General features: G+C 38.5%; 1 long non-coding RNA gene across 1 annotated transcript in view; it reads right to left on the reverse strand.

Moving 5' to 3' along the window:
* The window catches only part of LOC129524730 (uncharacterized), a 43,265-nt gene extending 31,009 nt beyond the window's left edge, over positions 1 to 12,256 (reverse strand). The window contains exons 1-2 of the long non-coding RNA XR_008668614.2: positions 12,134 to 12,256; positions 9,229 to 9,514 (exon numbers count right to left, since the gene is read on the reverse strand). This is a non-coding gene — a long non-coding RNA (uncharacterized lncRNA). The remainder of the gene's footprint in view (positions 1 to 9,228; positions 9,515 to 12,133) is intronic.
* Between the last annotated feature and the right edge of the window lie 4,094 nt (positions 12,257 to 16,350).

Genomic DNA, 16,350 nt, shown 5'->3' on the forward strand with positions numbered 1-16,350 from the left:
TAAAGGGCATCCAAACTGGAAAAGAGGAAGTCAAACTGTTGCTGTTCACTGCTGATATAATTCTATACCTAGAATACCTTAAAGACTCATCTGAAAAGCTCCTAGACCTAACAAATGAATTCAATAAAGTCTCAGGATACAAAATAAATGTACATAAATCAGTAACACTGCTATACACCAACAGTGACCAAGCTAAGAATCAAATTAAGAATTCAATTTGGCCAGGCATGGTGGCTCATGTCCGCAATCCTCAGCACTTTGGGAGGTTGAGGCAGGTAGATCACCTAAGGTCATGAGTTTGAAACCAGCCTGGCCAACATGGAAAAACACACTCTTTACTAAAAATACAAAAATTAGCCGGGCACATTGGTGGGCACCTGTAATCCCACCTACTCAGGAGGCTAAGGCAGGAGAATCACTTGAACCTGGGAGGCAGAGGTTGCAGTTAGCTAAGATTGCACCATTGCACTCCAGCCTGGGCGACAGAATGAGACTCCATCTCAAAAAAAAAAAAAAAAAAAAAAGAATTCAATCCCTTTTACAACTGCAAAAGTAAAACAAAATGCTTAGGAATATATTTAACCAAGGACGTGAAAGATCTCTACAAGGAAAACTACAAAACACTACTGAAAGATTCACAGATGACACAAACAAATGGAAACACATCCCAAACTCACAGATGGGTAGAATAAATATTGTGAAAATGACCATACTGTCCAAAGCAATCTACAGATTCAATGCAATTCCCAACAAAATACCATCATCATTCTTTATAGAACCAGAAAAAGCAATCCTGAAATTCATATGGAAGCAAAAAAGAACCTGCATAGCCAAAGCAATACTAAGCAAAAAGAACAAATCTGGAGGCATCACATTACCCAACTTCAAATTATACTACATGGCTAAAGTCACCAAAACAGCATGGTACTGGTATAAAAGTAGGCACATAGACCAATGGAATAGAACAGAGAACACATAAATAAAGCTAACATACTTACAGCCAACTGATCTTCAACAACACAAACAAAAACATAAATTGGGGAAAGGACACTCTATTCAATAAATGGTGCCGGGAAAACTGGCAAGCCACACATAGAAGAATGAAACTGAATCCTCATCTCTCACTTATACAAAAGTCAACTCAAAATGGCTGAAATCTAAGAAAACTTAGACTTAAATCTAAGACCTGAGGCCATAAAAATTTTAGAAGATAAAATCAGAAAAAGTCTTCTAGACATTGGCTTAGGCAAAGAATTCTTGACTATGACCCCAAAAGCAATGCAACAAAAACAAAAATAAATACATGACACCTAATTAAACTAAAAAGCTTCTACAAAGTAAAAGAAATAATCAGCAGAGTAAACACACAATCCACAGATTGGGAGAAAGTATTTGCAAATTATGCATTTGACAAAGGACTGATATCCAAAATCTACAAGAACTCAAACAAATCAACAGTAAAAAATAATAATAATAATTCCATGAAAAAGTGGGCAAAGGACATGAATAGACAATTGTCAAAAGAAAAATATACAAACATCCAACAAAGTGAAAAAAAATGCTCAACATCGCTAATTATCAGGGAAATACGAATTAAAACCACAATGAGAGAAATACGAATTAAAACCACAATTCTTGCACCTTTCTCATGCAAGAATGGCCATAATTAAAAAGTCAAAATACAATAGATGTTGGCGTGGATGTGGTGGAAAGGTAACACATCTACACTGCTGGTAGGAATGTAAACTAGTACAACCACTATGGAAAACAGTATGGAAAAACTGGTTTTCCACTGCGGAAAACACAGATTTTTTTTTGGTTTTCTATTTTATTTATTTATTTATTTATTTATTTATTTATTGAGACAGAGTCTTGCTCTGTTGCCCAGGCTAGACTGCAGTGGCACCATGTTGGCTCACTGCAAGCTCCACCTCCCAGGGTTCACGCCATTCTCCTGCCTCAGCCTCCCGAGTAGCTGGGACTACAGGCACCCGCCACCATGCCCAGCTAATTTTTTGTATTTTTTAGTAGAGACAGGTTTCACCGTGTTAGCCATGATGGTCTTGATCTCCTGACCTCGTGATCTGCCTGCTTTGGCCTCCCAAAGTGCTGGGATTACAGGCGTGAGCCACTGCGCCAGGCTGGAAAACAGTTTTAAAGGACCAAAAGTAGAACTACCATTCGATCCAGCAATCCTGCTATTGGGTAAGTACCCAAAGGGAAATAAGTCACTATATGAAAAAAGATACATGCACACACATGCATGTTGATAGCAGCACAATTTGCAGTTGCAAAGATATGGAATCAACCTAAGTGCCCATCAACCAACGAGTGAGTAAAGAAAATGTAGTATATATACACCATGGAATATAACTCAGACATAAAAAGAAATAAAGTAATGTCTTTTGCAGCAACTTGGGTGGAGTTGGGGGCCATTATTTTAAGTGAAGTAACTCAAGAATGGAAAACGAAATATCATATGTTCTCCCTTATAAGTGGGAGCTAAGATATGAGGATGCAAATACATAAGAATGATATAATGGACTTTGGGGACTCAGGGGAAGAGTGGGAGAGGCATAAGTGATAAAAGACTACATGTTGGGTACAGTGTACACTGCTCAGGTGACAGGTACACCAAAATCTCAGAAATTACCACTAAAGAACTTATCTATGTAAGCAAAAACCACCCGTACCTCCAAAACTATTGAAATAAAAATACAAATTAAAAAACAATTAATATCTACCCTTCTCAAGCTTTTCCAAAAAATTGAAAAGGAGGGAACACTTTCCAACTTATTCTATAAGGACAGCATTACCCTGATATGAAAACCAGGCAAAGATATTCCAAGAAAAGAAAGCTACAGACCAATATCCCTTATGAATAAAGATGCAAAAATCCACAACAAAATGCTAGCAAATAAAATCCAACAGCATATTAAAAGGATTTTATACCATATCTAAGTGGAATTCAGCCCAGGAAAGCAAGGATGGTCCAACATTAGAAACCCAATGTATTATATGACATTAATAGGATAAAGGTGTGTGGGGGCGAGGAGAAATTCGGATCATCTCAACTGCAGAAAATGCATTCAACAAAATCTGCCACACTTTCATGATAAAAATCCTCAGGCCGGGCATGGTGGCTCACATCTGTAATCCCAGCACTTTGGGAGCCTGAGGTGGGTGGATCATGAGGTCAGGAGTTTGAGACCAGGCTGGTCAACATGGTGAAACCCCGTCTGCACTAAAAAAAAAAAAAAAAAATTAGCTGGGCTTGGTGGCAGGTGCCTGTAGTCCCAGCTACTCAGGAGGCTGAGGCAGAAGAATCACTTGAACCCGAGACGCAGAGGTTGCAGTAAGCCAAGATCGAGCCACTGTACTCCAGCCTGGGTGACAAAGCTAGACTTCCTCTCAAAAGAAAAAAAAAATTCTCATATAAAATTAGAAATTGAAGGGGAATCCCTTAACATAAAATAAGGGCATTTATGAAAAACCCATAGTCTAAATCATGTTCACTGGTTAAAGACTAAAACTTTCCCCTAAGGTCAGGAACAAAACAAGGAGGACCCCTTTTACCACTTTCATTTAACATTGTACTGGAAGTTCTAGCCAGAGAAATCAGAAATGAAAAATAAATAAGAAGCATCGAAAGATCTCTATTCACTGATAAACCTAGGTATAGAAAATCCCAAATAATCCACTATTACAGCTAATAAACAAATTCAGCAAAGGTACAGCTGAACACAAAAATCACATGTGTTCTTAAAAAGGCACAGTGAATAATTTAAAAACTAAATTAAGACAATTCCATTTATAATAGCATAAAAATGATTAAAAAACCTCAAATTAAATGTTATCAAGGAAGTGAAAGTATTACACAATGAAAACTACAAACCATTGCTGAAAGAAATTAAAGAATACCTAAATAAATGGAAATATGCCTTGTGTTCATGGATTGGAAGACTTGATATTGCCACAATGGCAATACTTAAACAGATCTAGTTTCAATACAATCTATGTCAAAATTTGAATAGCCTTTTTGCAGAAATTGAAAAGCTAATTATCAAATATGTAAGGAATTGCAAAAGATCTCGAACAGCTTAGACAGTATTATTGAAAAAGAAGAGTAAAGTTGGAGGACTCACACTTTCTAATTTCAAAACTTATTACAAAGTTAACAATAATCAAAACAGTGTGGCACTGTTTATCCTTATGGATAAACACATAGATGAGAAAAATAGAATTGTGATTCCAGAAATAAGCCCACGCATTTATGGTGATTAATTTTTGACGGGGTGCAAAGACCATTCAATGGGGAAAGAATAGTCTCTTCAACAAATAGTGCTTAGACAACGAAATAGCCACGTGCAAAAGAATGAAGTTGAACTCTTATTTCATACCGTATAGAAAAACTAACTCAAAATGTATCAAAGACCTAAATGCAAGAGCTAAATCTACAAAACTCTTAGAAGAAAACCTATGGTTAAATCTTCCTGATCTTGAATCTGAGATTAGGTTCTCAGATACAGATTAGGTACATACATGTTCTTAGACATGACCCCAAAAGCATGAACAACAAATTAAGAAATATATAAATTGGGCTCCATCAAAATTTAAAACTTTTGTACACCAAATGATATTATTAGGAAAGTTTAAAAATAGCCTACAGAATGGGAGAAAAAAATTGCAAATCTCTAAATGATGTGTCTATATAAAGAACTTTAACTACTCAACAATAGAAAGACAAACAACTCAATTAAAATGAAATGGTCAAAGAGTTTATACAGGTATTTCTCCAAAGAATATCTACAAATGGCCAACAAGCACAGGAAAAGATGTTCAATATTATTAGTTATTAGAGAAATACAAATCAAAACCACGATGAGATACCACTTCACTACCAGGATGGCTATAATTAAAAAAAAATATTAAACACCAAGTGTTGGTGAAGATGTGGAGTAAATCATACATGGCTAGTGATGATGATGTTTGTGGAAAACAGTTTGGCAGTGGTCAAAAAGTTGAACATAGAATTACTATATGACTCAGCAATTTCACTCCTAGGTATATACCCCAAAGAAATGAAAACGAGTTCTCAAACAAATACATGTACATACATGTTCAAAAGGGCTCTATTCAAAATAGCCAAAAGTTGGAAACAACCCAGATGTCCGTCAACAGAGGAATGTATAAACAAATTATGATATACACATATAGTAGAATATTATGCAGCCATAAAAAGAAGTGGAGTACTGATAAATGCTATAACATGAACGAACTTCAAAAACATTATGCTAAATGAAAGAAGTCAGGCCCACAAAAAATTATACAGGGTTATTGTATAATTTCATTTATATGAAATATCCAGGATAGGTAAACCCATAAAACAGATCGGTGGTTGACAGAGACAGGAGGAGAGGACAGGTGGGATTTGACTGCTTACATGGTTTTATTTTGCAGTGATGAAAATATTTTGAAACTAAACAGAGGTGGTACTTCTATAACATTGTAAATATGCTCAATGTCACCAAATTGTTCACTGTAAAATGGTTAACTTTATGTTATGTGAATTTTACCTCAATTTTTTTATAAAAGCAAGACAAAATTATTTGCTGTATTATAAACATACAAAATTTGAAAGAGTTTGCTTTTTAAAAAAAGTAACCATTTACTGGTACCAAAACGGATATATAGACCAATGGAACAGAACAGAAGCCTCAGAAATAATGCCACACATCTACAACCATCTGATTTTTGACAAACCTGACAAAAACAAGCAATGGGGGAAAGGATTCCCTATTTAATAAATGGTGTTGGGAAAACTGGCTAGCCATATGCAGAAAACTGAAACTGGATCCCTTCCTTACACCTTATACAAAAATTAACTCAAGATAGATTAAAGACTTAAATGTTAGACCTAAAACCATAAAAACCCTAAAAACCCTAGAAGAAAACCTAGGCAATACCATTCACAACATAGGCATGAGCAAAGACTTCATGACTAAAACACCAAAAGCAATGGCAACAAAAGCCAAAATTGACAAATGAGATTTAATTAAACTAAAGAGCTTCTGCATAGCAAAAGAAACTGTCATCAGACTGAACAGGCAACCTACAGAATGGGAGAAAATTTTTGCAATCTATCCTTCTTACAAAGGGCTAGTATCCAGAATCTACGAGGAACTTAAAGAAATTTACAAGTAAAAAAAAAAAAAAAAACCCATCAAAAAGTGGGAAAAGGATATGAACAGACACTTCTCAAAAGAAGACATTTATGTGGCCAAAAAACATATGAAAAAAAGCTCATCATCACTGGTCATTAGAGAAATGCAAATCAAAACCACAATGAGATACCAAAACCACAAAGAGATTGCCAGCTAGAATGGCAATCATTAAAAAGTCAGGAAACCACAGATGCTGGAGAGGATGTGGAGAAATAGGGATGCTTTTACACTGTGGGTAGAAGTGTGAATTAGTTCAACCATTGTGGAAGACAGTGTAGTGATTCCTCAAGGATCTAGAACCAGAAATACCATTTGACCCAGCAATACCATTACTGGGTATATACCCAAAGGATTATAAATCATTCTACTATAAAGACACATGGAAATGTATGTTTATTGCAGCACTGTTCACAATAGCAAAGACTTGGAACCAACCCAAATGCCCATCAGTGACAGACTGGATAAAGAAAATGTGGTATATATACACCATGGAATACTATGCAGTCATAAAAAAGGATGAGTTCACATCCTTTTCAGGGACATGGATGAAGCTAGAAACCATCATTCTCAGCAAACTTACACAGGAACAGAAAATGAAACACCCCATGTTCTCAGTCATTAAGTGGGAGTTGAACAATGAGAACACATGGAAACAGGGAGGGCAACATCACACACTAGGGCCTGTCGGTGGGGGTGGGGGGCTAGGGGAGGGATAGCATTAGGAGAAATACCTAATGTTGATGATGGGGTGATGGGTGCAGCAAACCACCATGGCAGGTGTATACCTATGTAACAAACCTGCACGTTCTGCATATGTATCTCAGAACTTAAAGTGTGTGTGTGTGTGTGTGTGTGTGTGTGTGTGTGTGTGTGTGTGTGTGTATACAGTCACCATTCAAACTAATAATAAAATTTTATCGCGTGGCTAGAAACAGGTAAATTTTACAGAGCAACTTTCCTTTATGATGGAAATAATCAACCAGAAAATTGAAATAAGGAAAAAGATTCTATTTGCATGTCAGACAAACAAGAAAATACCTAGGAATAAACCTAATAAGACAGGTTCAAGGTCTGGATGAATGTGATGTCATGTTCCTGATTGAGGAAAAATCAAACAAAAGTTGAGGAAGCCGTGGGGAGGCAGTGGGTACACAGGGCCAGTCCCTCCTCCTGTCCCCACAGAGAACCTGTTCTGTGTCCTCCTCCTTGGGGAGATATACCTCAGCATCATTTATACTTTACTATGTTCCTGCTAAGTGAAATGTTTCAAGTGATTCCAACAGCAAATGTGTCAGACCCTATTCAAAGCATTGGGATGCACCAACTCTGACCACACAGAGCAGGGGGTGGGGATATGGAGTTGTCAGGAGGGTGAGAGGCTTACATTTTAAACGTAGGTCAATGTATGTGAAGGAAAAATACAAAATCCCATTTAGTTGCATGTATTATTTTATTCCTCTCATTCAAAATAGTAATAGTCAAAAGAGTACTATATATATATATATATTTTTTTTTTTTTTTTTTTTTAATGAAACTTAAGAAATACTGGCCAGGGCCAGGCGTGGTGGCTCACGCCTGTAATCCCAGCACTTTGGGAGGCTGAGGCGGGTGGATCACGAGGTCAGGAGATTGAGACCATCCTGGCTAACACAGTGAAACCCTGTCTCTACTAAAAATACAAAAACATAATTAGATGGGTGTGGTGGCAGGCACCTGTAGTCCCAACTACTTGGGAGGCTGAGGCAGAAGAATGGCGTAAACCTGGGAGGCAGAGCTTGCAGTGAGCTGAGGTCACACCACTGCACTCCAGCCTGGGCAACAGAGCGAGATTCCGTCTAAAAAAAAAAACTAATAAATAAAAGTCTAAAAGTTAGCCATGTTACCATCCCCTAGAAATGGTTATAACTATTTAAATATTTAAACTTCTAATGGTATATTTTGAGACAGATTATGTTACAAAAATCAGTAGAGTTGCCTGGTTTTCTGCCTCACCCTTTTAACTTAATTATAAACATTTGTAAATGTGACATTGAAAAAGTAGAATAAAATCATAAAGCATCATATATTTTTTTCTCAAAAACGTCCTAACAAAAGTGCTTTTGAGGCCGATTTTGGGAGAGTCTTTTGCATAAAACTTGAGCCAGTTCATAATTGATATTGGGTGACATTTAAAAGAGGTGACAATTGAGGAAGTTGCTGTTCCCATAAGGATCACATGAGGACAATCCCAGGAAGCCCAGCTGCAAAACCAGAGACATTGGGTACAGCCCACTGGAGCGTCAGCCTCACCGCCGGGGACACTGGTCTCAGGGATAGGAAGTGTGTGGAGGGGGTGGGAAGGAGGAATAGCAGTGCCCACAGGGTTTCCAGGGTCAAGGGAGGCCCTCAAGGGGCCTAGGATCAGGACTGTTTACCAACCAATATTAAAGTATTTTAATATTTTAATAACCAGTGCAACCACACCAGTACATCTCAGCTAAACATCAGCCCTGGCCACAACAGTATTATTTCAATAATTAGGATGTCCACTTCCATGCAATAGTCAAAACTTTGATTTTCTCTACTTCTCCACCTCAGACCTGCTTCAAACTGGGAAGAAAGCTCACTGAGTATGTCTATCTGGGGGAAGAAAGGCATGAAAGAGAGATGAAGAACAGAAAAGGCCCTATTTAATCTGATGTTACAGAATGTTCACAACCGGCTCTATCCCTGAAAGATTCCTATTGAGAGATCCACAGTGATTTCCCATTTTGCACACCCAGTTATGTCTCAAGATACGAACAATGTGGCTCTCCCTGCTGACTCCTTTCAGGCACCACTTCCAGCATCCGCCCCTGGAGGTGCAACCCACAGCCTCTCCGCTGGTGCCCCTCAACTCTTGGTCAGGGTCCCTTCTGCACAGCTCCACCTCAATTACCTCCTAGACTGTACTTGCCTCATGGGACCCCCTTGTCATGCAAATGATGAAAGTGTAGGCACCCACACCACTTTCCTCTCTTCTTACCGTGGTTCCTGGTTCCTCTCAGTGTCGTGGACCTGTGGTTTTCACAGGCAGAGGTCCAACATTTGCTTCGTAATTTGCTCCTAGAATCCAGGGAGATGATACAAGCTCATAGAATAGCCTCCTTACAGGCCCTCCTGCCAGGCAAGGATGTGGGAGAGTAAATATTCAACGGCACCCAGCAACATTCTCCTGAGAAATCTCCCTATTCAACCATTCAATGCAATTGTCTTCTATCCTTGAATGGATCTTGAACGAAGGTCTGTCACAAAGCTATTCACCAATTCATCTGCAAAATCCAAGAAAATGATTAAGCATCATTTTTATAATGACTAAGGACTTGACATCTTTTGTTTGTTTCTTTTTTTTTTTTTTTTTTTTGAGACGTAGTCTTGCTCTGTCGCCCAGGCTGGAGTGCAGTGGCGCGATCTCGGCTCACTGCAAGCTCCGCCTCCCAGGTTCACGCCATTCTCCTGCCTCAGCCTCCAGAGTAGCTGGGATTACAGGCGCCTGCCACCACGCCCAGCTAATTTTTTGTATTTTTAGTAGAGACGGGGTTTCACCGTGTTAGCCAGGATGGTCTCGATCTCCTGACCTGGTGATCCGCCCGCTTCGGCCTCCCAAAGTGCTGGGATTATAGGCGTGAGTCACCGCGCCAGCCTGTTTTGTTCTTAAAATAGAAGTCATTCCATGTCATTAAATATTCCACAATATGTTGTTTAGGGTTGAGTATTACTCTAGTCCCCGTTTGATGGACATTTAGATTGCTTCCAGTTTGAGGTTATTATACATAAGCTGTGACAGTTTTATAGCCAGGTATTTCTGTATATTTACTTTTTTTTTTTTTTTTTGTGAGACATAGTCTTGCTCTGTCGCCCAGGCTGGAGTGCAATGGCGCGATCTCGGCTCACTGCAAGCTCTGCCTCCCGAGTTCACGCCATTCTCCTGCCTCAGCCTCCTGAGTAGCTGGGACTACAGGGGCCCACCACCACGCCCGTCTAATTTTGTTTTTGTATTTTTAGTAGAGACGGGGTTTCACCATGTTAGCCAGGATGGTCTTGATCTCCTGACCTCGTGACCTGCCCGCCTCGGCCTCCCAAAGTGCTGGGATTACAGGCGTGAGCCACCGCACACGGTCTGTATATTTACTCTGTTAGGGGAAATTCCTAGATATCTAATTTCTACCAAATTTTCAATGGGGTATAAAAGACACTTGAAAATGTAGTGCTTATTGTCATATTGTCCTCAGTTCCTCTGTGAAGATTTAGATATTTATGTTAACAACAGCACTATATGAGTGATTGCTTCCCCAGAAACCGGGATTTTTATTTTTCACTTTTTTTTTTTTTTTTTTGAGATGGGGTCTGGCTCTGCCGCCCAGGCTGTAGTGCAGTGGCGCGATCTCGGCTCACTGCAAGCTCGGCCTCCCGGGTTCACGACATTCTCCTGCCTCAGCCTCCTGAGTAGCTGGGACTGCAGGCAGCCGCCACCACGCCTGGCTAATTTTTTGTATTTTGTAGTAGAGACGGGGTTTCACCGTGTTAGCCAGGATGGTCTCATCTCCTGATCTCGTGATCCGCCCGCCTCAGCCTCCCAAAGTGCTGGGATTACAGGTGTGAGCCACGGCGCCCAGCCTATTTTTCACTTTTAAAAAAATCATAATGACAGGCAAGAGAGATATCTCATCGTGCTTTCCAATTTGCACATGAAAAATGTGTAACCCCAATGATAGAATGGTCTTGATGTCACCTACAATAAAACTAAAACAAAATTAGCAAGACGAGCAAATTACCCTCACATGCAAACTGGCAGCCAAGGAATGACAGATACAACAGACATCTTGATATGGGAGGTGGCTTAGAGTTATCAGCCTCAGGAGAGAGGAACTCTATTGCACACCCTTAAGTAGGAAATATTGACTCTAACTAGCAGAATTTTAAAGTGGGATATTTTATGCCTTAACATCTTTAATAGTTTACTTTAGGCTCGAGAGTTATCTATTATTAGTATTCTGTCCATTTACCTAGGCTTTTAGAAAAACTCAGGTTTTATCAGTCATACTTGGTAATAGCCTATTCTTTCATAATCCTAGAAGCAATTAATGTTACTCCGGAAATGAATGATTTGTATTAATAACAGTTGTCTGACTGTCACTTTTATTTTTCTAAAATTTATTTTGCTGTCTTTATTCAATAAAACAAAAATACTCAGAGTTTATCAGTATCATAATTTCTAGGCTCTAGAAAAGTGTTTTTGATTGGTAAAACCTGCCTTAATGCAAAAATCAAACATACAGCCATCCACTAATATTTGGTCAATAGTTCCAATAAGGTCTCATTTGTGAAACAATTCTAAGAAGCATAATAGTTGCAACTTTTTCCTAATGGTATTCACATCACAGTAAAAATACCTGCAAGCTATGGTGTTTAATTTTGAATAACGGAAATGAAAGATGCCCTCTATTGTTGCTACAGGCTGAACATCATTCAGGTAAGTGAATTTTTTAAAGGAAATGCTCTTCATGAGCTAAATTAGTGAAATTTATCAAAACAAAACCATAAAAATACATGAAATTTGTTACAGTTTTCATTATTTTGCTCTATCCTATTGTTTCATGGTAAAATTTGCAGGTTGACTGTTCAACAAGTAATTACTAAGCACGTAAAATTTATTTGGAAGATAGCAGTAAAGAAAAGAAACTTCAAGTATCACCCCCTATTCCCATAGCCTCAGCAATCAAGGATGCCTATGTCATCATCCCCAGGCTCACTTATATTCCATTATCACCTAAGCAAGGGTATTTTTTTTTTAATTATGCTTTAAAAACTTTTTGACCCTATTTTGATTTCGAAATTATAAAACATATACCAAAAGTTGTATAAGAATTCATTTTGCAGAACTCTGATACCTCATCAAATCCTGCAAGCTTCACCCACTTGGAATTTTCTAAACATTTCTTTGCAGGCTGCTTACTTCTCCTTTTTTTTCCTCTTGTTTAAATCCTTCACAGAAATCTCGCATTGCTGGAACTATGGACACAAAGAGAAAGAAAGAGCCCTTGAACATCAAAAGCTTCCCTTACTACTTCTCAGGAAGAGATTACCAGTACAAAGAGAGAGCCTTAACTTCGATAAAATTCAATACATTTTATTCATATTTGCTGAGAAATACATTGAAGACTCTGAAGGATCACCAGTGAATTCAAAGCCCATAACAATCAGGAACCTAGACAATGCTTCCTTATCCCACTTAGGAATAATCTGCTTACCTGGGGTTTACTTGACAGGGTTCCCCAAAGTCTACAGAGTACAGACCACTCAGTAAAATAACACTAATCCACACTAACCCATTCTGGAACCTCGACTCTGTCCCTGAGGTCAGTGTGACCAGTGGTGTTACTGATTGAGACACAGTGTTAAGTGTGAAAGGCAGACCACAAGGTACTCTGATTGGTTCTAACACGTTGGTGAGGTATTCCCTGTTTCTTTTTTACAATTTGAAAAGTATTTATTCAGTTCCTACTCCATGGAAGACATTATCAGCCATTAAAACAGTACAGTAAGATATACCTCCTGGCAGATCGAGACCATGGTGGCTAACACGGTGAAACTCCATCTCTACAAAAAAATTAGCCAGGCGTGGTGGCGGGCGCCTATAGTCCCAGCTACTCAGGAGGCTGAGGCAGGAGAATGGCGTGAACCCCGGAGGCGGAGCTTGCTGTGAGCCAAGATCGTGCCACTGCACTCACTCCAGAGGGAGACTCCGTCTCAAAAACAAAAACAAAAACAAAAAAAAGGTATACCTCCCCAAGGAACTTCAAATCTAAGTGGGGATAGGAGGGTTGGAGAGTGGGTTGAGGCGAAGATGCAGTGGATTCGGCGAGCACATAATAACCACCTAACCAGACCTCAAAGCAGCAACAAAAGGAGACGGTTCACACTGCGGGAGGAAGCATGGCCAGGTCGGCTGTCCCGGAAACTGCACAAATCTGATGACACCAAAATTGATGCCTAAGAGGGCCAATTATGTTGTCACAAGGATGAACCAAACAAGAGGCCATCCTAACTGTTCTGCTCGTGGTATTCATCAGTCTTGGAACCTGGGTCAAGCTCTGTGGTCTGGCAGGTCTCAGCTTCCTGGAGTTCTCTCCAGGTAGAGAAAATGGGGAAAGTACTCTTTTCAGAAAGAACAATGTTAAGTACACGTTTGGGAATTGAATATGAAGATCACTTTGGAAAAAATCTTGAAATTTGGGCATTATTTCTATCAGCTGTACTCAACCAGGGGAAATTTTGCCGCCTCGGGACATTCAGCAATGTCTGGAGACATTTTTATTTGTTACAGCTGTTGAGGGGAGGTGGTGCAGAAGGTCTGAAGAAGAGAATGGAGAGAAAGTGTGTGTAATACAGAAATAAATTGATGGAGAGATAATATGTCCTCAGATATCCTATCAACTGGACATACTCTACTAGACAATGATAGAAAACTTAAAAAATTAAGAGTGATGAACTAATAAATCAGAGACTTTAAGAACTTTAATTTTCAGGAAATTACCTAATTAGAAACCACTTAAAAATTAGAAGGAAAAAAAGGCCGTTACATGTTCAAATTTCTTTTTGTCAATAAATGCCCCAGTTACAATTTGGGCAGATTAAAAATCAGAACCTGGAAGAAAAGAAACCAAGAACAGGCTCTCCTGTGCATAAGGAATGAAGCTGAAGTGTGGCTCGGAAAGAAGAAAAGATAGAAATCACAAAAGTATTTTGAAGGAAATATAAATAAGACAGATCTGGAGAATCTGTTAAAGAGCCAAGAGAGAAAAATACAGGTTTACATCCCAGTAATATGCTTCACTTTAAAGGCAATGGGATTACCAAGTAAGGATAGCATTATACTTTATTTTCAACAAAATACCTTTATTCTGTTTACACCATTTCTTTAAATGCTCTGGTTTTCATATAGAATGTCCGAACACCTGGTGTGCCTGGGACTGAGGTTATACTCAGGGTGCAGGGCTATCGGCAGTAAGATCTGGACAGTGCCAGACAAGCTGGGAGTAAGCAAACTCGCTGTATCTTCGTGGGCTTCGATGCTTCACTTTCTTATATGCTAAGCATTTCTTATTTTCATTTTATTTTTAAATTTCTCATTGTGATTTTAAAAACACATACAGGCCAGGCGTGGTGGCTCACGCGGTAATCCCAGCACTTTGGGAGGCCGAGGTGGGCGGATCACCTGAGGTCGGGAGTTCGAGACCAGCCTGGCTAACACAGTGAAAAACCCCATCTCTACTAAAAACTACAAAAAATTAGCTGGGCATGGTGGCGGGCACCTGTAGTCCCAGCTACTCAGGAGGCTGAGGCAGGAGAATGGCGTGAACCCAGGAGGCAGAGCTTGCAGTGAGCCGAGATCACGCCACTGCACTCCAGCCCAGGCAACAGAGCGAGACTCTGTCTCAAAAAAATTTAAAAAAAATTAAAAATTAAAAAAATATATATATTTTAAAACACATATGAAATTTACCATTTCAACCACTTTTTAAGTGCACAGTTCAGTAGCATTCACTGTATGCACAGTGTTGTGTAACAAATCTCCAGAACTTTTTAATCTTGCAAACCTGAAACTACACCAGTTGAACAACATCTCCCCATTTCTCCATGTCCCCAGTCTCTGGCAATCACCATTGTAGTTTCTGTTTCTATGAGTTTGTCTATTTTTGAAACCTCATATAAATGTAATCATACAATACTTGTCTTTTTGTGATTGGCTTATTTCACTTAGTACAATATCCTCAAGGTTCATTCATGTTGTAGCATGTGACAGAATTTTCTTCTTTGTTAAGGTTATATAGTATTCCATTGTATGTATATTCCACATTTTCTTTATTCATCTTTTAATAGACATTTGGGTTGCTTCCAACTCTTGACTTTTGTGAATAATGCTGCAATTAACATGGGTATGCAGATAACTCTTTGACATAATTATTTTAGTTCTTTTGCATACATACCCGGAAGTGAGATTCCTGGATCATATAGTAGTTCTATTTTTAATTATTTCGGGAACCTCAGATCATTTTTCCATAGCAGCTGCACCATTTTTTCATTCCTACCAACAGTGTAAAAGGCTTCCAGTTTCTTCTCATCCTTCCAATATTTTTTATTTGCTGTTTTCTTGTAGTGACCATCCTAATGGGTAGGAGATCGCTCATTGTAGTTTTAATTTGATTAAAGGCACTGAACATTTTGTTTATGTTTGTACTTCTTCTTGGGAGGAATTCAAGTTCTTGGCCCATTTTTTTAACAGATTGTCTTTTGTTGTTGAGTTGTAGTGGTTCTCTATAGACAAGTATTCTGGATATTAACCCCTTTTAGATATAATTTGCAAATATTTTCTCTCATTTCACAGGTTGCTTTGTCACTGTTCCTTTGATGTGCAAAAATTTTTAAGTTTGATGTAGTCCTATTTGTCTACCTTTTTCTTTTGTTTCCTATTCTTTTGGTATCATATTCAAGAAATCATTACCAAATTCAGTGTCATGAAGCTTTTCTTACACTTTTCTCCTAGGCATTTTACAGTTGTAGGTCTCATGTCTAGGTCTTTAATCAATTTTAAGTTAATTTTTATATATGATGTAAGGTTAAGTTTCAACTTCATTCTTTTGCATGTGGATATCTAGTGTTTACAACACCAATTATTGAAGAGACTGTCCTTTCCCCATTGTTTTGTCTTGGTACCCTTGTTGAAGATCATGTATGTGAGAGTTTAATTCTGAACTTACTGTTCTGTTTCGTTGGTCTATATATGTGTCTTTATGCCAGTGTTACACTGTCTTTAATTACTGTAGCTTCAAAATATTTTTAAAATCAAAAGTGTGAGCACTCTAACTTCATTCCTCTTTTTAAAGATTGTTTTGGCTATGCAGGGTCCCTTGAGATTCTATGTAAATTATAGAATGGTTTTATTCCATTTCTGTAAAAAAGTCATTTGCATTTTGTTAAGAATTGCATTGAATCAGTAAATCACTTTGGGTACATGGATATCTTAACACTAAGTCTTTCAATTCATGAGTACAGGATGTCTTTCTATTTATTTATGTCTCTTTAATTTCTTTCAGCAATGTCTTGT

The sequence above is a fragment of the Gorilla gorilla genome, chromosome 13, assembly GCF_029281585.2.
Source record: "Gorilla gorilla gorilla isolate KB3781 chromosome 13, NHGRI_mGorGor1-v2.1_pri, whole genome shotgun sequence".
NCBI classification, from domain to species: Eukaryota; Metazoa; Chordata; class Mammalia; order Primates; family Hominidae; genus Gorilla; species Gorilla gorilla.